At 40.6% G+C, this 22,716-nt stretch overlaps 1 protein-coding gene across 2 annotated transcripts in view; it reads left to right on the top strand.

Moving 5' to 3' along the window:
- rsu1 (Ras suppressor protein 1) overlaps positions 1–22,716 on the top strand; it is a 208,963-nt gene that overhangs the window by 55,532 nt on the left and 130,715 nt on the right. The window lies entirely within an intron of this gene.

Below are 22,716 nucleotides of genomic sequence, written 5' to 3'. Positions count from 1 at the left end.
AAAATGACACAAGCTCATCGCGCAGGTCGCACACCCTGTCCAACACACGGCCTTTGCTCAGCCAGTGAACGTCATTATGTAGCAAAAGATCTTTGTGTTCCGCTGACATTTCCTCCAGCAATGCTCTGAAAGGCGATGTTGCAGACTAGAACTCTCACGAATGAAATTTACCAGTCTCGTCACAGTATCCATCGCCTCTTTCATTTCCCCACACAGTTTAGTGCACAACACTGATTTGTGAATAATGTAATGAAATGCCAAGAGTGCTGGGTTAACAACAGCAAACCTGCTTACCAAACCGTTGTGTTGTCCCACCATTGACGGAGCCCCATCGGTGACAACGGACACAATTTTGCTCACATCCAAGCCATTCTTCTCAAAGAGCTATGTCAATTTGTTAAAAATTATTTCCCCAGTTGTGCGCCCAGGCAGAGGAAGCAAATAATGTAGCTCTTCCCGAAAGGTCTTCCCATCAAAACATCTTGCGAACACAGATAGCTCTTTCATATCGGTTCGGTCACAGGATGAGTCTTTGGCTCGTGATATGGCTTCTGCTTTCTCCAAGTCGTCAGTGGGTAGAGTGGAAAAACACTCCTCCGCTAAAACTTCTACTCTTCTTCTTGCCGTGTTAGCTGACAATGGCACCGTCTTTAATAGCTCCACAACTGTTTTCTTGGTTTTCTCATCATGACTTAAAACTTCGCCAACTGTATCAATTGCACACTTTTTAATCAACTCAGCATCGCGTGCTCTACGGGGGCGTAGGTCAAGTGTATGGTGTGGGATGAGGTTAAAATAAATTAGAGCAGAGCGCTTTATTTACATGTTATGACAGGTGCGTTCACGTAAGTGCCAATGGGTCGGCGCATTCCAGACATTTGGTTCTCACAGTCTGCCTATTGGGGTTGTCTGGTGTAGACTATTTTCTGAACAGACTGAAAATTCAAATATCTGAGGTGCAAAGGGACTTGAGAGTCGTTATGCAGGATGCTCTAAAGGTTAACTTGCAAGTTGAGTCTATGGTGAGGAAGGCAAATGCAATGTTAGCGTTCATTTTGAGAGAACTAGAATATAAAAGCAAGGGTGTGATGCTGGCGCTTTATGAGGCACTGGTGAGATCTCACTTGGAATATTGTGGGCCCCTTATCTGAGAACGTATGAGAAGGTTCAGAGAAGGTTCACAAGAATGATTCTGAGAATGAAAGGGTTATGCTATGAAGAGTGTTTGATGGCTCTGGGTCTATACTTGCTGGCATTTAGAAGAATGGGGGGCGACGGGGTTCTCACTGAAACCTATCGAATGTTGAAAGGTCTAAACTGAGTGGATGTGGAGAGGTTGGGGAGTCTAGGATCAGAGGGCACAGTCTCAGAATAGAGGAACATCCATTTAGAATGTCAATGTAAAGGCATTTCTTTAGCCAGAGGGTGGTGAATCTGTGGAATTCATTGCCAAAGTGACTGTGGTGCCAGGTCATTGCATGTATTTAAGGCAGAGATTGATGGGTTTTTGATTAGTCAGGCCGTGAAAGGTTGAGAAAGTGGGAGAATGGGATTGAGAGGGAAAATAGATCAGCCGTAATGAAATGATGGAGCAAACTTGGTGGGCTGAATGGCCTAACTCTGCTCCTATCTTTTATGATCTTGTCTTTTCATCTGCTTTCTTATCAGGATTCTATGGTCTAGTTGTTTTTAAATCATAGGTAAGTATTTTCAAAAGTCAGCCTTAGTGGCTTTCATTTGGTTTGATATTGATATCATGATTCCTAATTGGTTAACATATTTGTCTCTAGCCACTTTATTAGATGGTAATTGCTGTGGAACGCACATTCTTGTCAGAACTGTCAGCTTATGAATTCTTCTAAAACTTCACACACTTCACATAAGGGATAAGTGTGAAAACACAGAAGTAATATTGTGCCTTTGTTTCTGCTTGGCAGCTTCTTCGGGCTAAAATGGGACATACTAGTCTGACATTTGCAATTTCAATGACGGCAAAAATATCACAGCTCCCCATCACTTTCCTGTAAAATTGGCACTGTCTTTTGTCATCAGTACATGTATAATTGTGAAAATGCAGATATTTCTGTCAGTGACCCTGTTCCTTGGTTTAGTGTTGTTTTGCATTGAATAATCTGTGAATCGACTTGACCTGCTTCTTGCTACATTATGTTCATGAAGAATTATGTGTCTTGATAAGTGAGGATTGTCCTAGCTTCTGGCCCTGTCATTCCTGATAGCTTCCTGAAAGTGGGATATGAAGGATATATATACATATATATGTAACTTGGCAGCAGCAGTTCAATGCAATACATGATCTAGAAGAATAAATAAGTAAATCAATTACAGTATATGTATATTGAATCGTGCAAAAACAAAATTAATGTTAAAAAACTGAGGTAGTGTTCACGGATTCAATGTCCATTTAGGAACCGGATGGCAGAGGGGAAGATGCTGTTCCTGAATCGCTGAGTGTGTGCCTTCTGGCTTCTGTACCTCCTACCTGATGGTAACAGTGAGAAAAGGGCATGCCCTGGGTTCTGGAGGTCCTTAATAATGGACACTGCCTTTCCGAGACACTGCTGCTTGAAGATATCTTGCGTACTTTGTAGGCTAGTACCCAAGATGGAGCCGACTAAATTTACAACCCTCTGCTGCTTCTTTCTGTCCTGTGCAGTAGCCCCCTCCCCCCCATACCAGACAGTGATGCAGCCTGTCAGAATGCTCTCCACAGCACATCTAAAGAAGTTTTTCAGTGTATTTGTTGACATACTAAATCTCTTCAGACTCCTAATGAAGTATAGGAGCTGTTTTGCCGCCTTTATAACTGCATCGATATGTTGGGACTAGGTTAAGTCCTCAGAGATCTTGGCATGCAGGAACTTGAAACTGCTCACTCTCTCTACTTCTATGAGGATTGGTGTGTATTCATTTGTCTCACTTTTCCTGAAGTCCACAATCAGCTCTTTCGTCTTACTCACGTTGAGTGCAAGGTTGTTGCTGTAACACCACTCCACTAGTTGGTATATCTTGCTCCTGTATATCCTCTCTTCTCTGTGTTTATATGTGCTTGGTATCCCTCTTCTTCTTGGCCAGTTCATTTGTCTGTCTAAATCTCAGTTAAACTTTACTATTGTATTTGCTCCTACGACCCTCCCTGGCAGCATGTTCCAGGTACCTGCAATGCTGTTTTTAGACAATAGAAACCTTTCTTTGAACATTCTCTTTAAACTTACCCCCTCAACTTTAAACCTATGCCCTCTGGTATTTGATATTTCAGCCCAAAGAAATCAGACTCTGATGATTTAACCAATCAATGCCCTTTGCAATCTTATGCATTCAATGGCCACTTTATTAGGTACACTTGTACATCTTGTTATTGCAAATATTTAATCAACCAATCATGTGGCAGCAACTCAATGCATAAAAACATGCGTACAATGTTAAGAGGTTTGATTGTTGTTCAGGCCAAACATCGGAATGGAGAAGAAATGTGATCTAAGTGACTTTGACCATGGAATGCTTGTGGGGTGGATTGAATATCTCAGACACTGCTGATTTCTTGGGATTTTCACTCACAACAGTCTCCAGACTTTACAGAGAATGGTGCAAGAAAAAAACATCCAGTGAATGGGAGTTCGGTGGGTGAAATGCAGTGTTAATGAAAGTGGAAGAAGAGCGTCTCTGAAAGCACAACATGTTGAACCTTGAAGCGGATGTGCTAAAGTAGACTCGGTGTCCACTTTATTAGTTACAGGAAGTACAGAGTAAAGTGACCAATGAGACGATACATCTTTCTGGTCACCCTTCGGCCTCCAAGAGTAAACGATCCAATTTGTCCAGCTTCTCTTCATAGCTCCAGTCCAGGCAACATTCTGGTGAACCTCTTCTACATCTTCTCTATCTTCCAGTCTTTCCTGTAATGCAGTGACCAGAACTGGACTTAGTACTCCAAATGTAAACACTTTTGCAAAACAGTAATATGATTTGCCAAATTTATCTTGGTGCATTTGGGTCAGAAGATAAGGATTTTAATCCATTAAGTACCAGTGATGTACTCCTAGGTTGGAATGGTGTACACTTTCACTAGGGACTTGAAGGTGATAATGTATCCCATGGCTTCTCCTTCCTTAACTTGCATTGGCTTCAGTTTTAATCAGGACCCTTTGATGCTGTATTTGGTCAAATGTTACCATTGTTTCAGGCCGATGCTCGGTCCTTATCAATATTTTTCCATGGTTAGTGCAAGAACGTAAATGGTGTTTTCAAGCAGCGTTGTGCTTGCAGAGCACAAACTGCATCTGTAAGCAAGCTATTGGCAAGACGGTGCATTTTGATGGTATACTTTATAACATAGATGAAATATTAGATTTTTTTTCTTGTTTGGAAAAGGAAATACCTGAGGAGTTCTTCACATGTTTGAGTGGATACCAGCGTTCCATCTGTATTTGATCAGCTTAGCTAGTGATGGAGTGAGTCAAGGAGCACCATCTTTCGAGCTACTATTGGGGTGCTGACCAACTCCTTTTGCTTTTTCTATTTCCAGTGTTCTTGGCTGTTTCTTGATATGTTATGAATCAAATCGGTTAAAGAATGACCCTTTGGTATCACTCAGTAAAATTTATAGCTTTGTAACGAAATTTTATGAAATGTCAACTTTTATCTTAATTCCATGTATATATGCTAACATTATCTTGTTTTGTGTAATACATAGAAGGTTGTTATCATTTTGTACTTCCTGTTTCTTCAATTCTTCCATACAAGTGCATGTTTAATATTTGCCTTTATGTTGTGTGTGATGTATTCCCTATAGATGGCACCAGAGTGCAAGTCAACCCAAATAGCATTACAGAATATTTCCTTTGGGTTCAGTGACATGTGTCACTGACACTTCATTAACACTAGCCAGACTGTTGGCTACTAATAATATTGGTAGTGTTGATTGCAAAAAAAAAAATTAATCTAGAATCCTTAAGGTTGGTTTAAGTTAAATATGGCTTCCACTGCTGTCTACCTTTTAAAATAGACTGAATATTTTGCAAATTCAGTGCTGACATTTGAAATTAAGTACTTTATACATTTTCCTACAAACATATGTAATACTGAATCACTTTTCTCAATAAATGAACAAGTATAATGTTTTAAAATTATTTATTTAATTGGGATACCTTATCTAATTTTAAGACTTGTTTGAAGTTCCGATCACATTTTAGGTCAATTTTATGCAGAAATAAAGAAAATTTTACAGGGTTCACAAACTTGCTAGTACCACTTGTGTGTATTGCAATACACTACTACTGCAAAACAATAAATTTCATGATATACTGTATGTCAGAGATACTTAACCTGATTCTTATTCTTTCCTCCGTGGGAAAAACAATTGTAGCCTGTTTAATCTTCCCTTTGCAGTTCAAACCCTCCAATCCCTACAGTAGTGAATCCTTGTGAATCTTTTCCACATCCTCTTCAGTTGAATCATATCCTTCCTATAGTATGGTGATCAGAAGGACAGGCAGTACTCCAAGTGCCATTTCGCCTGCATCTTGTACAGTTGTAACTTGAAGTCCCAACACTTATACTCAGTGCCCCATCTAGTGATGGCAACATGCCATGTGCTACCTACACCTTGCTTATGTTCATCACCACTTTCAGGGAACAATGTACTTGTTCTCCTTTGGCTCTCAGTTCTAAAACACTCTCAAAGCAGTTATATACTGTAGAACATTTGTCAGAGTTAACTTCCATTTGCCATTCCTTTGTTTACTTTCTCAGTTGATCTAGATCCTATTATAACAGTACACCACATTACCAATTTTAAGTGTCATCCGCAAGTTTGTTAATCATGCCATCTTTATTCTCATTCTAAGCAGTTAATATATACAGGTGTCCCCCGCTTTTCAAACGTTCACTTTACGAAACCTTACCGTTTCGAAAGATCTACATTAGTACCCTATTTTCGCTTTCAGAAGTGTTTTCACTGTTACGAAAAAAAGATACAGTGCACAATAAAAAATCAGCTCACGAAAAAAATCAGCGCAATAAAAGGCAGCGTGCCCCGAGCAGCTGCTCTCTCCTGGATTCTCGCCGGCATTGCTTAAACACGAGCCTGTTAGCAGCCGTTTGCAAGATGAGTTCTATGGTATCGGAAAAGCCTGAAAGAGCTCGTAAGGGTGTTACACTTACGGTAAAACTAGACATAATTAAGCATTTTGATCGTGGTGAATGGAGTAAGGACAACGTGACTTTGGCTTGTGGAAGTTGACGAAGATGATTTTGAAGAGGTTTTGGCATCCCATCACCAAGAACTGACAGATGAAGAACTGATGCAATTGGAAGAAAAAAGGATAACAATCTAAACCGAATGCAGTAGCGAAATGAACATAAGCAACTGCGTGAGATTTTCGCTGCAATGATAAAGTACGACTTTAATTTTGAAAGGGTACGTAGGTTTAGGGAATATTTGCAGGATGGTTTGAGTGCTTACAAAGAACTGTATGATAGAAAAATGCGCGAGGCTCAGCAGTCAAGCAAGCCTTCCACGTCAGCCCCAGCAGACGACGAACCTTGACCTTCGACATCGAGGCGGGCAGTCATAGGAGAAGATGAGCTGCCTGCTCTAATGGAAACAGGCGACGAGATGACACCCTAGTGTCCCACCACTCCAACCCCCAGGCCACGGACAGATACCGATTCGCGGAGAATGCAAAGGTAGCCGGGAGGTACACAGTACATCTTTAAGAAAAAAGCCGAAATAAACTTGCTAATTACTTAGCTGCCGCTGACACGTAATTGTCGGCCCAGATCAGAGATGACGCAATTGGAAATCGGCACTGATCTGGGCCGACAATTACTGGCGGCACCTAATTAATTAGCATGTTTGTTTTGGCTTTTTTTCTTAAAGATGTGCTGTGTACCTCCCGGCTACTGCTGGACCCCTGCGTTCTTCGCGGCAATATATCGCTCAGCGGCCTGGAAGGTGGGGGGGGTCACTGCACCACCCAAACTCCGACGACTCAGTCTAACACACCATCATCAGTGTGCTCGGCGCTGTCCCGATTCCCATAATTGATACTACACTGTAAATACATTATTTCTACTTTATATCGACTGTGTATTTTTACGTGTTATTTGGTATGATTTGGCAGCTTCATAGCTTAAAGGTTATTGGAGAGTGCTTGCGCGTGTTTTTGCCAACAGCGCTTGCGTGAGATTTTCGCTCCGGAGAACAGTTCAGTAATGATTGTGGAAAAGTATTTCTACTTTATATAGGCTGTATATTTATCATATCATTCCTGCTTTTACTATATGTTACTGTTATTTTAGGTTTTATGTGTTATTTGGCATGATTTGGTAGGTTATTTTTGGGTCTGCGAACGCTTACAAAATTTTCCCATATAAATAAATGGTAATTGCTTCTTCGCTTTACGACATTTCGGCTTACAAACCGTTTCATAAGAACGCTCTACCTTCGGATGGCGGGGGAAACCTGTATGACAAACAGGAGATCAAACATGGATCTTTGTAGCTCCGCAGGCCACAACCCTCCATTACTACCGTTTGACTTGTTCCACCAAGCCAAGTTTGTGGAATTGTACAACTCACTTTGGATCCCATGTGATTTTTGCTTTCTGAACTAGTTTACCACGCAGGGCTTATTGAAGTCCTTGCTGAAGTCCATGTGGATAACACCTACTGCCCTGCTCTTGTCAATCCTTTTGTTTGTGGCGGCCTGCACACGCGGGACTTGAACAGCCATCAGGAGCCGCAGGCAGATGCGCGGTAGCGCGTTTGGAACCACCCGCTCGGGGCGGACCTTCCGGGGACAGTCTGATGTCATGTGCGCCCCGCAAGTCGCAAGGGCCCATAGGAGGGGAGATTTAAGCGCGCTGTTTTGAATCAGTAAAGGCATTCTGAGTTCAGCTCTCTCTGCCTCTGTGTGTTTCTTTAGTAACGTGTTTGCGCGCAACTACAAACTTTCCTTTATGTAACAAAATAAAATCAAATTTATGAGAGAAGATTTTTCCCAACATTCCCTAAGCAGCCCTTGCCTTTCTGATTGCAAATAGATCACATATCTTGGAATTCCCATCACTGATGGTAGTGTGCCTCTGAGTCCAAACAAAGGTGTAACTTCATCCTTTGCATCTTTTTTGCGATTGCAAGACTGCTGGTTATTGAGAATATCAAGTGCTGCAGGTCTGTCCCACTGATGAGTTGCTTGATGGTGGTGGAAGTGGACTTGTCATGCACCATGTTGCCAGCAGCTACAGCTACCCAAGTAGGAAGGTGTCAGATGCAGTGTATAGATTTACAAATGGTGCAAATTATTGTCTTGGGTTTTTTTGGATATTGGTAATGTAGAATACTGCAAGTATGTTTCCTTGATTCATTGGGTAACTGTTGGTGGGGGCGCTGTGTGGCCTTGGTTGTTGTGTGGACCAGGCCCTCATGCCACAGGCTCGTCTGGTGCAGATGCCCAGGGAAGGAGATGCTGGTGTGTGAGAGAGCTGGAGTCTGTGTCAGGTTGGAGGCTGGCCAGTCCTGTCAGTACTAACTCCAGTGTTCACTGGGTAGAAGACAAGTTGAATTGCATTCATTTGCAGCTGAACTATCATGAGAGGACAGCTACACCATCAATCTACAAGCCATGACACTTGGGGGCTTGGGCTCCAGGTACATACATTTCCTTTTTTGCTTTTCCTGACCATGTTTACCACTATAGTAACTATTTGTGCTGTTGAGCTGTTGGTACTGCGCTTTGCACCTTGGCCCCCAGAGGAATGCTGTTTTGTTTGGCTGTATTCGTGTGTATATTTGACAGTTGAACTTGTTATGGTCATTGGCCTGTAGTTCTTTGTCTACCTTTTGTAGTCTTTTTTAAATAAATGCACAGCATTAGCCATTCTCCAGTTTTCTGGTACCTTATCTGTGGAAAATACAGAAGCTCTACCAAGAGTACAGAGGTTTCTTCCATTGCTTCCCATAATGTCCTAGGATCTATCTAGGTAAATGTGTCTCAAGACCAGCAACAACTCCTCGGTAATATTGGAATGTTTCAGGACATCACTAAATCTATCATCTTCTCTGAATACCTAAGCTTCCATGAACTTTTCCACTGCAAATACATACAAGAAGTATTCATTTAAGATCTTTCTCTTCATCCTTGGCTCCATGCACAGACCATCACACTGATCCTGAAGGGTACCTGTTCTCTCCCCACTTAGTCTTTGGCTCTTGATATATTTACAGAACCCTTCACCTATCTGCCGAGGATATCTCATATTCAGTTTTGCCTTCCTCATTTCCTTAAGTGTACTACTCTATCTTTTTTACTCGAGGGATTGAGTTAAGCCCAGTTGGCTTGATATCCCTTACCAGCCAGTTGTACAAAGTTCCTATGTGAACTTTTGTTTGTTCTTGCTCTCTGAATGCTAATTGATTTGTAATGTATTTTCAGAATCCTTGCTGTAAGGAGTTTTCCTCTTGGGTCTCTTTTTGTTTTATGAAAACATTATATTTATGAGAAGATTGCTGGCCTGGCCAGCATTTCAAAGGTCAAAGTAAATTTATTATTGAAGTACATGTATGTCACCATATACAACCCTGAGGTTCATTTTCTTGAGTGCATACTGAATAAATAACCATAACAGAATCAATAGAAGATTGAGAGGTTGGCATTCAAACAGTTTGCACAAGACAAAAAACTGTGCGAGTACTTAAAGTAAGAAATAATAATAAATAAATAGGCAATTCATATGGAGAACATGTGATGAAGAGTTCTAGAAAGTGAGTCCTTTGGTTGTGGGAACATTTCAATGAATGGGCAAGTGAAGTTATCCTCTTCGGTTCAAGAGCCTGATTGCTGAGGGTAGTAACTGTTCCTGAACTTGATGGTGCAAGTCCTGAGGCTCCTGTACTTTCTAATGGCATCAGCAAAAAGAGCATGTCCTTGATGGTGGGGGCCCCGATAATGGATGCTGCTTTCTGTAGAGGTGCTCAATAGTTGGGAGGGCTTTATCTGTGATTGAAGTGGGCCATATCCACTACTTTTTGTGTGGTTTTCCATTCAAGGGTATTGGTGTTTCCATACCAGGCTGTGATGCAGCCAGTCAATATACTCTCCATAGACATCTACTGAAGTCTGTCAAAGTATTAGATGTCATTCTGAATCTCCATAAACTCCTGAGGAAGTGGAGGCATTGCCATGCTTCCTTCATAATTGCACTTTTGTGCTGAGATCAGGACAGGTCCTCCAAAATCATAACACCAAGGAATTTAACATTGCTCACCCACTCCACCTCTGGTCCTCCCCCTGAACTCAATAATTAGATCTTTGGTCTTGCTGACATTGAATAAGAAGTTGTTGTTATGGCACCACTCAGCCAGATTTTCAATCTCCCTCCTATATGCTGATTCGTCACCACCTTTGATTCAGCTTGTGATAGTGATGTCGTCAGCAAACTTGAGTATGGCATCGGAGCTGAGCTGAGCCACAGAGTCATAAGTGTAAAGCGAGTAGAGCAGGAGGCTGAGCACACAGCTTGTGCACCTGTTCTGTTGAAGATTGTGGGGGAGAAGTTGGTGCCAATCCAAACTAACTGGTGTCTGCAAGTGAGGAAGTTGATCTAGTTGCACAAGGAGGTATTGGAGCCAAGGTCTTGGAGCTTATTGATTAGCTTTGACTGGATGATAGTATTGAATGCAGAGCTGTAGTTGATAAAAAGCATCCTGATGTGTGTATATTTGCTGTTCAGATGTTTTAAGGTTGGGTGAAAAGCTGCTGTTATGGTATCCACTGTGGGACTGTTACTCTAGTAGGCAAATTTAAAGCGGATCTAAGAATCTTCACAGACAGGAGTTTATATGCTTCATCTCTTAACTTCTCAAAACACCTTATCGCTGTGGATGTAAGTGCTACTGTGTGATAGTCATTTAGGCAGGTCACCATGCTCTTCTTGGTACCAATGCCTACATGAAAGAGGTGGGTACCACACACTGCCAAAGTGAGAGCATAAAGATCTCAATGAACACACCAGCCAGTTGATCAGTGCAGGTCTTTTGTACTTGGCCAGGTACCCAGTCTGAGCTAGGTGCTTTTTGTGGGTTCACGTCCTAAAGGCTGCTCGCACATCAGCCTCAGAGGCTGAAATCATGGGATCATCAGGGGATACAGGAGTTTGTGATGGTCCCTCCACATTGTGATGGTCAGAGTGAGCATAGAAGGTACTGAGCTCATCTGGAAGCGAAGCTCTCTTGTCACCCAATTGGCTTGATTTAACTTTATTAAAGGTGATAAAGGGGAGATTCAAACAAGAGGACATGAATTGAGAGTTAAAGGGCAAAAGTTTAGGGGTAACATGAGAGGGAACTTCTTTACTCAGAGTGGTAGCTGTGTGGAACGAGCTTCCAGCAGAAGTGGTTGAGGCAGGTTCGATGTGGTCATTTAAAGTTAAATTGGACAGCTATATGGACAGGAAAGGAATGGAGGGTTATGGGCTGAGTGCAGGTTGATGTGACTAGGTGAGATTAAGAGTTCGGCATGGATTAGAAGGGCTGAGATGGCCTGTTTCCATGCTGTAATTGTTACATGGTTATATGATAGTATTCAAGCCCTGCCACAACTGTTGCGCATCCTTCGTTGATTCAGTTTTAGTCTGGAATTGCCACTGCCTGTGAAATAGCTTTTGGGAGATTGTACCTGGAGCTCTTGTTACTTTCTTGGTCATCTGACTTGAATGCCTGTGATCTGGCTGTCAGTAGATTGCACGTCTCATGGTTCATCCAGGGCTCTGACTTGGGGAGACTGCGAATGATTTTGTGGGAACGCATTTGTCTACAACAGCTTTAATAAAGTCTGTTACAACCCATGGTGTATTCATTCAGATCTACAGTTGAGTCCTTAAACATGGCCCAGATCACTGACTCTAAGCAATCCTGTACCAGCTCCTCTATCTCCCGCGGCCACCTCTTTCTTGTCGTAATCTCTGAAACTTTACTATTGAGCCTCTCCTGTATGCAGGAAGGAGAAGGACAGCCAAGTGATCATATTTACCAAAATGTGATCTGGGCATGGAATGGTAGGCTTTCCTTACCTTATTATAACAGTGGTCTGGTGTGTCTGGCACTACAGTTTATATGCGGATGGTAATTGCGTAGGGCTTTCTTCAAGCAAGCCTGGTTGAAGTCCCGGAGAATGATGTGTCAGGATGGACTCTCTTGTTTGGAGACGGCATCATGCAGTATCTCAAGCGCTTGATGATAGTCGGCTGCTGGTGGTATGTAAACTGCAATCAGAATTATGAAGGAGAACTCCCGAGGTGAATAATGAACCAATTTATAACTTTGTAGATGGTACACTTGAACTTTTATCTGTTCAATGGCAGCGTGAAGCAGAAAAGAGAGATTGAGGTTGCTTCATAGTTATTCCAAAAAGCTGACTGGGAATATCGGAGTTAAGTTAACAGTGTGTCATGATATGATTTCCATATATGTCATGCACAGGATATTGTCATTTCTGGAGTATTGCTCATTTCGAGAATTGTTTGGAGAACACTGTCAGTTATTTTCTACTCCCAGTGCAGCTAAACCTTTTTCTTCCTCCTGCTGTCTGACCATTCAAAACCAGCCCCCTCATACCTGAACACAATTTGACCTTTCACTATTCAAACCTAGCCTCGTCACATTTCCTGGGCACCATATTGAAGTTTGCTACAGGAAAACTAGACCCAAATTGATCAGAATGCCTATAGCATTAAGGAATGGCACCTGCATTGTAATTACTTGTTGAGCTGAAAATTCCATGGTGATGTCATTACTGTAAATTGAATAATAACACTCAAAGTAATTTTCTGTAAATCATTAAAAACTGACAATTTAAATGTAAAGATCCAATTCTCACTCCCTATAAGATAATAGGTTCATACACTATGTAAAATAATGGAATTCATGCTGTTTGTAGTCCAGATGATGTGCAGTATTTATTGGACAAACATAAGCTACAGATTGTATTCTAACTACATCACTGGAACATTATATATGAAGTCATGTGACAATTGAAATAGATGAATTTTCTTTCTTCTGGATCTACCATCTTACGAAATTCAGGTATTTGTATCTTTGCTATCTGTTACAACCCACTATTAAAATGCCTGATACTATATTGTATCAAAACAACAATCATTAAAGGATTAAATCATTAAATCATTGAAGCGTATGCATGGATTTAAAGTCATTAATAAACCAACATCCATGCCAACAAATCCTGTGAGCGGAGAATATCTCAGCTGGTGATCACATATGCAATACAATGCACAAAGGTTTTTATCAGTACATTTTTATTTACTGTCTATAATTAAAGTCTTGTGTTAATTGTTTCTCATGAGGGCTGCGAACTACTGCACTAAATGGCTATTTATTGTAGCTCTATTAAGGACCATTTTGAAACATCAATTTTTCTGGTTGTTTAGATTTGTATATGTTAAATTGAATGTATATATGAATAGAATATAACATGCACCATAGAGAAGTGTGCACCTAATCCAGAATCATAAATTTAGACTAAATTTCTGAGAAGACAGGTTGATTACAATACACAAAAGTGAGCATAGTTGCATTTTCACAACAAAGCACTATTGATTTTCAACTCCAAAAATTGAAGACTACCTCTTATGTCTGGTATCAGAGGTCTCTTTAAATTATTGTTGAGAATGATTCTTTCTGTAACTTTCTTAGTATAACAGTAAAACAAAACAACGTAATCTGCCAATTTGTAATTGAGCTTTCAAGTTTTAGGAGCCAAAAGTCAAGAGAAAGTAGTAACTACCTGAAGCACTCTATCCATAAATGTAGGAAGGAAAGACAATCATCAGGGAAATTGGATGGAAGCTGAGGGAAACAAATGTATGGACTTGTAGCTATAATGTAGGGAATTGAACTAACTGGATGCTATATAGAGAGTGGTCCGTACACACCAGCAGTGTGGTGAAAAAGGTACAACAGCGCCTCCTTATCTCAGGTGGTTGAAGAGGTTTGGTATGGGCCCCCAAATCCTAAGAACTTTCCACAGGGGCACAATTGAGAGCATCCTGACTGGCTGCATTGCTGCCTGGTATGGGAACTGTACCTCCCTTAATCGCAGGATTCTACAGAGAGTGGTGCGGACAGCCCAGCACATCTGTAGTTGTGAACTTCCCATGATTCAGGACGCTTACAAGGACAAGTGTGTAAAAAGGGCCCTTAGGATCATTGGGGACCTGAGTCACCCCAACCACAATCTATTCCAGCTGCTACCATCCGGAAAATGGTACTGCAGCATAAAAGCCAGGACCAACAGGCTCTGGGACAGCTTATTCCGGCAGGCCATCAGACTGATTAAGTCACGCTTATTTGAGTGTACTCTATATTACATTGACTGTTCTATTTATTATAAATTACAATGATTGCACATTGCACATTTAGATGGAGGCGTATCATAGAGGTTTAGTCCTCAGGTATGTGAAGGATGTAAGAAATAAAGTCAATTCAATTCACAATATGTTTCTTTCTCACAAGTTATGAATCTGCTTTGCCATCACATGTAACAGGGTGGTGAAGAAGGCGCATTGGCTTTAATCTGCCAGGGCACAGTGTATAGGAGCTAGGTGTTATGGTGAATTTGTCCAAAACATTGGTGAGGCTGCACTTGGGGTATTGTGTTCTGTTTTGGTCACACTGCTGTAGGAATGATGCCATTAAGCTAGAGAGACTGCAGAAAAGATTGACAGACTTGAGGGGACTGGGTTTCGGGAGAGTTGGGCAGGCTGGGGCTTCATTCCTTGGAGCAGAGAGGACCAAGGGGTGATTTTGTAGAGATATGTAAAACCATTAGGGGTACAGATAGGTGAATGTACTCAGTCTTTATCCTGGGGTTGGGGATTCAAGACAGATTTAAGATGAGAGGGGAAATATTTAATAGGAACCTGAGACAACTGTTTTGCGATGAGTTTGATCAGAATATGGAATGAGCTGTCAGAGAAATCAGTTTTAGTATCACTGTCGTTCATTATGAAATTCATTGTTTTGCAGCAGCAGTACATTAAAATCCATAAAAACTGTAAACTACAGTAAGATGTATATATTTTTTAAAAATAAGTAGTGCAAAAAGGGGGAAAAATAGAGAGCTCGTGTTCATATGTTCAATGTCCATTCAGAGATCTGACGGTAAAGGGGAAGAAGCTATTCCTGATTTGTTAAGTGTGTAGCTTCAGGTTTCTTGCCTCCTCCCAGATGGTAGCAATGAGAAGAGGGCCTGTCTTGGGTGATGGGGGTCCGTAATGATGGATGCTGCCTTTTTGAGGCATTGCTCCTTGAAGTCCTGGGTGCTGGAGAGGCTAGTGCCCATGATGGAGTTGACTGAGTTCACAACTTTCTGTATCGTATTTCGATCCTGTGGAGTAGCAACCTCCCCGCACTCCTCCCCCGCCTCCATACCGGATGGTGAAGGTAGCCAGTCAGAATGCTTTCCAAGGTACATCAGTAGAAATATGAGAGTGTCTTTAGTGGTATGCCAAATCTCCTCAAATTCCAAATAAAATATAGCTGCTATCATGCTTTCTTTGTAATTGCATTAATATGCTGGGCCCAGGATTGATCCAGAAACATGAAATTGCTCACCCTTTCTACTTCTGATCCCTCTAAGGAGTGGTGTGTATTACTTTGTCTTGCCCTTTCTGAAGTCCACCATCAATTAATTGGTGTTACTGATATTGAGTGCAAGGTTGTTGCTGTGACACACTCAACCAGCTGATCTGTCTTGCTCATGTGTGCCTAGTGACGCAGTTATGGCTATAGAGTGAGTAGAGTAGAGCAGAGCAGAGCAGTGGGCTAAGTACACATCCTTGAGGTATGTCAGTATTTGATGTTGTTTCTGATCCGCATAGGCTATGTTCTTCAGGTGAAGAAGCCAAAGATCCAGTTGCAGAGGGAAGTACAGAGGCCCAGGTTTTGAAGCTTGTTGATCAGAACTGCAGGAATGATTGTATTAAATGCTGAGCTGTAGATAATGGGCAGTAGCCTGACGTAAATATTAGTATTGTCCAGGTGATTCAAGGCCGTGTGAAGAGCCAATGAGATTCCGCCCACCATAGTCCTATTATGGCGATAGGCAGATTGTAGTGGTCCAGGCCTTGCCTTTGCTGAGGCAGTTGATTCTAGCCGTAACCAAATCTCTCAATGTAGATGTGAGTGCTACTGGATAACAGACATTAAGGCAACTCACCCTGCTCTTGGGCACAGATATGATTTGAAGTGGTAAGGTAAGATAATTTTTAAGAGAATTGGGTAGGTACATGGGTTGGAAAAGTTTCTGGGCCAGGTACTGGCAAATGGGATGAGCTGAGATGGGTGTCTTAGTTGTCATGGACCTGTGCCTTGTGACTCTATTCTATGTTAAATCTTGTGGTTGAAAAACAGCATTGCATCTGAAATTCTACAGCAAATGTTGAACTGCAACAAAACTCAAGCTATTGAAACTTGAGACATCAGCAAGTAGAACCATGAATAGAAAATAAATTTGGGTTACTTTGCAGAGATAAAGAACAAAATATTATAACATTGATTATGATCATGATTGTCTTTGAATGAGGTGAGATCAACTGGTGTTCACCATTCCTGACGCCCTCCCAACAACAGAATCGACTTGTTCAGCAGATATTGTGCGTTGTTCTGAGCGATAGTTATTTATCCTATCCATGCCCTCATGATTTTCACGAAGTTTTATCATGTCTCCCCACACTCTCCTTCACCACAGGAGGAAAAACTATCTTAGCCTATTCAGTCTTCTGGTAATCAAGCCCCACAGTCAAGGTAACAAATTTGCAAGTCTTTCTGTACCTTTTGCCTGTTCTGACTTTGTACTTTGAGCAAAATAAGCAAAACAGTCTCGGGGGTCTTTTAGCTTTAAAGTGTATTGTTTATATAAGTTCACAAAATATATTGTATCCTCCCTGCTGGTGGTTAATGGCCTATATACCAGCAGTAGCATAATCACCAATCAATGGCTTTGTTTTGCTTTTCCAATGAGCAGGGGTGGCAGTGTTCTAACTTATAACTTTGAAGAAAAATTTAGATTAAAGTTAAACAAAGCAAGAAGGCAAGTGATAAATGTCACGCTCATAATTTAGTAGAAAACCAATCTTTACGTATGAAAAGTACAGGGAAAACTGAAAAGTAAATAGGCAGTGTGTGCAAATATATTAGCGCACACACTAATGTCATTTATGAAATTCATTGAAATACCTTCCCTAAATGTGATGGAGTGGTGTGGTAGGGCAGTGTTTATCTTAACCAAAGTGGAGGTTGTCCTGTGGAGACAGGTAGCAAACAGTACTTTGACAGGGCAGTCTTTTTTTTAATATAAAATCCAGTTCAATTGCAATGGAGTGGATGAATGCCTGTAGTTCTGAGAGAGCAGAAAGACTTGGTCAGGAGGTTTTTTGTCAGGATTAAGCAGGAGGAATGATAGTCATCATGTCTGAGTGCATGATACTGTGGCTGTTCCTGAGCCTAGTTGAGTCAGTGATCCAAGGAATTTGTGAATGGGTTCATGCAGAAGTACATCATTCTCCAAGTAGTCTATTCAAATAGACATCTCCAAACTAAAATCCATTTGTATAATCAACTTATTCAATTGTGCTTTTCTTTTACTGATACAAGCGAGTGATAACAAGCTTGAGGTTGACTGATGCCTTGTCCAGCAATAGCAATACAAATTGCAAGGGTTTCATTTCCACTTTGCAAATACTTTTGTAAAGTTCCCTTCAGTGTTTAAGATTCTGAAATGCATAAACTTCAGTTTGTCAAAATGATCTGGGCAGAAGATAATGCATGACCTGAAGAAGGGCCTGGGCCCAAAATTCCTCTCCATGGATGGTGCCTCACCTGCTGAGTTCCAGACATCCCACCTCTCCCGGAAGTTCCGGGAGTCTCCCACATATTGATAGCGGCTCCCTGATGCCCGGAAATTATATACAATATCCCGAAAATTGATTTTTTTTGAGAGAGTGGGAGAGGGAGAGCGAGCATCCTGATTGGTCTCTCTTCGTGCTAAGTAGACCTTTCAGTTTTCTCTGTGGGCGGGCTTTACTGTCAAGCTCAAAAATAATGACAGTGTTGCTCGCTGCACTGTTTGTAACAGTGACTTTTCTATTGCCCATGGTGGGTTAAAATGTAAAAGACATGTTGAGGTGAGTTTAACAGGTGTTATTCATTCATTACCATAGCTAACGTTATTTAAACTAGCTGGTTAACTGCTAAGGAGCTACTCTATTGATGTCCTACGTGATGAGGCCAAACTCCCTGTAGACTTGCCTAAAGTTTTAATAGAATGAACATGATAATATACTATGTTATAAGTACATATTTTAATGTCACATTTTCTGCGTCTACCCAACTTAGTTTACAGATTAGACAAAATCACTAAGCAAAGTATTATATACTCCCTTGGAGGTCGAACAGGGGTGGGGGGGATATGGGGTTGCGGGAGACGGGGGTGCTCCCTCCCTGAAATGGTGGCGCTACCTCCCTGAAATTAGTTTTTGCATGGTGGGATATCTGGAGTTCCTACAGCATTTTGAGTGTTACTCTAGTTTTCCAGCATCTGCAGAATCTCTTGTGTTTGTAATTTTTTTAAACAAATGCATGGTGGCCTTCATAGGACAGGGCATGGAATATGGAAGCCGAGATACTGAGTTGAAACTGTACAAAATACTGGTTAGACCACACTTGAAGCATTTGTGGGTAATTGTGGCTGCCATACTTCAGCAAGGGTGTGGTTACACTGGAGAGTATGGAGGAGACCCACCAGGATGTTGCCTGGATTGCAATTCATGTTTTGTGGAGGATTTGGATAGACTGGACTTCTTTTCCCAAAGTGAAGGATGCAGAGGGCTGACCTGACAGAGTTAAAGTAGACTGCAAGACCCACAAATAATCTTTTCCCCTGTGGTAAGAGTATTGAAGGTGACCATTTACGGTGAGTGGAAGGAGTTTTAAAGGGTTTTGAGGTGAGAGGTGTTTTTAGTATTTGATATCTGGAACGCACTGCCAGAGGAGATGTGCAGTCAAATGCAATCTCTGTTTAAGAGAACGTTTACACGGGTACCTGAATAGGCAAGGCATTGAAGAATATGGACCAGATGCAGCCAAATAGGATTAATGTTGATAACAGAAATGTTAGCATGGACCTACTGAGCCGAAGGATGTTTTCGTGTGCTACATTCCTCTATGAACAAGTTTTTCAATGATTACTTAAGAATTCTGAATTAAACCGGACAATAAAAAGATTTTCACAATACCATAAATTGCTTTCAACCCATTTCTCATAATTCAGCACTAATTGGCAATTTTGTTAAACAGTTATGCCGCTGGCTGTTTTTGAGAAATGTAAGTGTCGCCTTGCTTCAGCAGGAGGCTGCCGGTTCCCTTCTAGTGAGAAGTGCATTAACAGGGCAGCCTAACCTCATGCAGATTGATCTCTTCTCTATTGTCCCGTAATTTATACATTACTTTGGTCTCTGAACAACTTAAAGACCAATAGAAAAACTGCTCAAATTGAGAAACTTAAATGAGCACGTCCATCAGTATTAGAAAGAAATGTGGATTAATATTACAAATTAAGCAGTTTCATGTTACTCCTTCTTTCCAAACCACATCTTACACTTTATGCATATGGTGCTGTATGTATTTCTTTTTGAAATCCTTTGTGAAAGTATTTCAACACAACCTACAACTTCAGTTTCAGAAGTAGTTCACTTCTGGTCTGTCCAAATGAGACACTATGTATCGTATACACAGATAACCTCTCACAGCCCCTGTTTCTCTTTAACCTAACTGTTGGTTTAATGATCATGACACTCAAATGTAGATTCACAACTCTTTAACCAACCTTGATGACAATGATATTTTATGCTGAAAAATGGTTTGTGAATTTCTTCACTTTTTCCCAAGCCAACTACCAATGTCTTCCCAATAATAAGAAGAGACAAAAAGTAGTATTGTAAGTGAATTCTGATCATAGTCTTTTATAAGGCCAAAGCAATTAGCTTAATTTTGTATTTCAGCATTAGAAATTGGTAAATTCATTATTGTCAAATGTACCAAGGTACACTACAGTGGATTTTTTTTTTTGAAGATCATTTCATCACATCAGTACTTTGAGGTAGTACAAGGGGAAAAACAATAACTGAATGCAGAATAAAGTATTAGATACAGAGAAAGTGCAGACAGACAATAAGGTACGCAGTCATAATGAGGTAGATTGTGAGGGCAGCAGCCCATATTAATGTAGTGGGGGACCTTTCACTTGATTTATTACAGCAGGAGCCTTGTGGTACATGTCCTTGAGCCTGGTGGTACATGCTTTTTGTATCTTTTGCTGGAGGAGGTGGCGAAGGAGAGTAGAGAATATCCAGAATGGGTAGAATCTTTGATAATGACAGCTGCTTTACTGAGGCAGCAAGAAGTGTAGACAGCCTCCATGGAGGGGAGACCACTTTCTATGATGCGCTGAACAGTGTCCAAAGCTCTCTGCAGTTTCTTGCAATTTTGGGCAGAGCAATTGCCATACCACGCAACAATGCATCTGGCTTGGATGTTTTCTATAGCAATGACAAAAATTGGTCAAAGTCCAAAGGGTAATGGCAAATTTCTTTAGCCTTCTGAGGAAGCAGAGGTGTTTCTTGTGTACATGACTGGACCAGGACAGGTTAATGCAGATAGTCACTCCAAGGAACTTGAGGTTCTCCATCCTTTGACTTCAGCACCATTGATGCAAACAGGATCATGTGGGATCACCCTTCCCCCCCCCCACCGAACCCCATTGTTAATAAACAATTCTTTTGTTTTGCTGATGTGAAAGATTGTTGTCATGACAACATACCACTAGACTATCGCCTTCACTTAGATTCAGCCCACTACACTGGTATCATCATTAAGATAGTCTAGTGACATGTTGTCAAGCTTATAGAATGAGTTGGAACAAAATCTGGCTATGCAGTCACGAGTGTATTTTGCCATCAATCCGGATGGGACACCAGTTTCCAAACCATAAAAGCTGATGTTTGTGAATGAATACAGGGAAGTACATTGGCACAGATAGCCCGTGATGTACAGATGCTATGAAAGAAGATTTGAAAGGCACCTGTATATGATCAGACTCTTGGAAGAATTAAAAGCTAAGGCCTAAAGATTGATTTAGAATCTTCCTTTAATGTCATGGAGCTCAAATATTTAAAATTGGACCTATCAGGGGAAAATCTAAATATACCTATTATGAGATTCTATAATTTATTTGAATTATTCAGCATCTTTAATGCACACAGTGCAAATAAGTATTAGGGAAAAGCTGTTTGCTAGCAATGGCTCTTAAAGAAATCAGCAATGGATTTTTCTATGATAGCTGCCAGCTGTTTGGTTGTGTTTTTAAATGCAAAGTCATATTAGTGGTGGTGGAAAATCTCTCATTTCAAAAGTACATCCAAAACTTTATGCGTTTCATTTTTCTCCTGCATGATATGTGTCCACATCAAAACAAAAAAATCCACTCTTTACCCAGGCTTTGGGGAAAACTGAGATCTATCTCCTCACTTTAAAAGAAAGTAACTTCAATGTAGGTATTGGTAGGCAATTATTACATTTGCTCAAGAATTCTTATTGTGAAATACAAGGTTATCTCAGCTTACAAAACTGCTGAATAATTTGATTAACAAACTTGTTGAAATGTGCTTTGTATTTTTTTTGGTGCAGCAACTATGGAATGATGAAATTGATAATTATATTTTAAAGAAGGCATCTTGAACAATACGTCTTTTTGAATTAATGGAGATTTCTCGTGATCATAAAGAGAAATAATTATTTTGTCATTTGTTTATTGCTGTTTTTCATGACATTCTTTCATGTATCTGCCCTCACATACTCTATTGGCTGGAATCTGAGCGTGTTTGACATACAACTTTAAGCACCGTTTGACCTTGCATTCACAAGAGAAATCAGTGTAGAATGGTTTTAACCTCTTTTAAAATAGCAATACACACAGATGCATTGATTCCAGTGGGAAACTTTCAAAACAAAAAGGATGAATTTGAATTAGAATTTGATGTTGTATTTAAGTACACAAATGTTGTGCATCATGACACAATAAAAGGACACTGATAAACATTGTAGCATCAGTGCATAAATCAGTTCATAAGGACCAAGAGCCATTGAATTTCATAAGATGCTAGTGAATTAAATGCAAAGTGGACAGGAATGAATTAGCAAACCAGGCACAACAACAAATCAATGTGTTGCTGCTACAGGCTTATCATAATTTTATATACCTCTTACCCATCAGCCGCCTTCACTCTAGGAGGGCAAAAGACCACCTGTCCAATAACCAAAGTCCTTATTTGACTGGATATTTCTGATCCATCTTTTGGTTTTGCATTAATTTGATAAAAAGCAAGGTGTGTGTTGATTTGATGCAGACTCAGAATTATTAGTATTTCTTTATATATTCTCCAGGGTGTTTAAACAGGGTGATCTGAATACATATGGTGTAAACCTCTCCAGTCTAAAGCAATCTACTGATCAGAATACAAAAGGCAAATTGAAAATGAAGTTGAAAAACTGCATGGAGTATGAAACCTTGAAATCTTGTCATTATTTACTGGCTTTTTCATCTTTTTCTCAAAGTTTATTTCAAGA

This window comes from Mobula hypostoma, chromosome 3 (assembly GCF_963921235.1).
Source record: "Mobula hypostoma chromosome 3, sMobHyp1.1, whole genome shotgun sequence".
In the NCBI taxonomy this organism is placed as follows: Eukaryota; Metazoa; Chordata; class Chondrichthyes; order Myliobatiformes; family Myliobatidae; genus Mobula; species Mobula hypostoma.
This window is presented reverse-complemented; position numbering and strand designations above follow the sequence as displayed.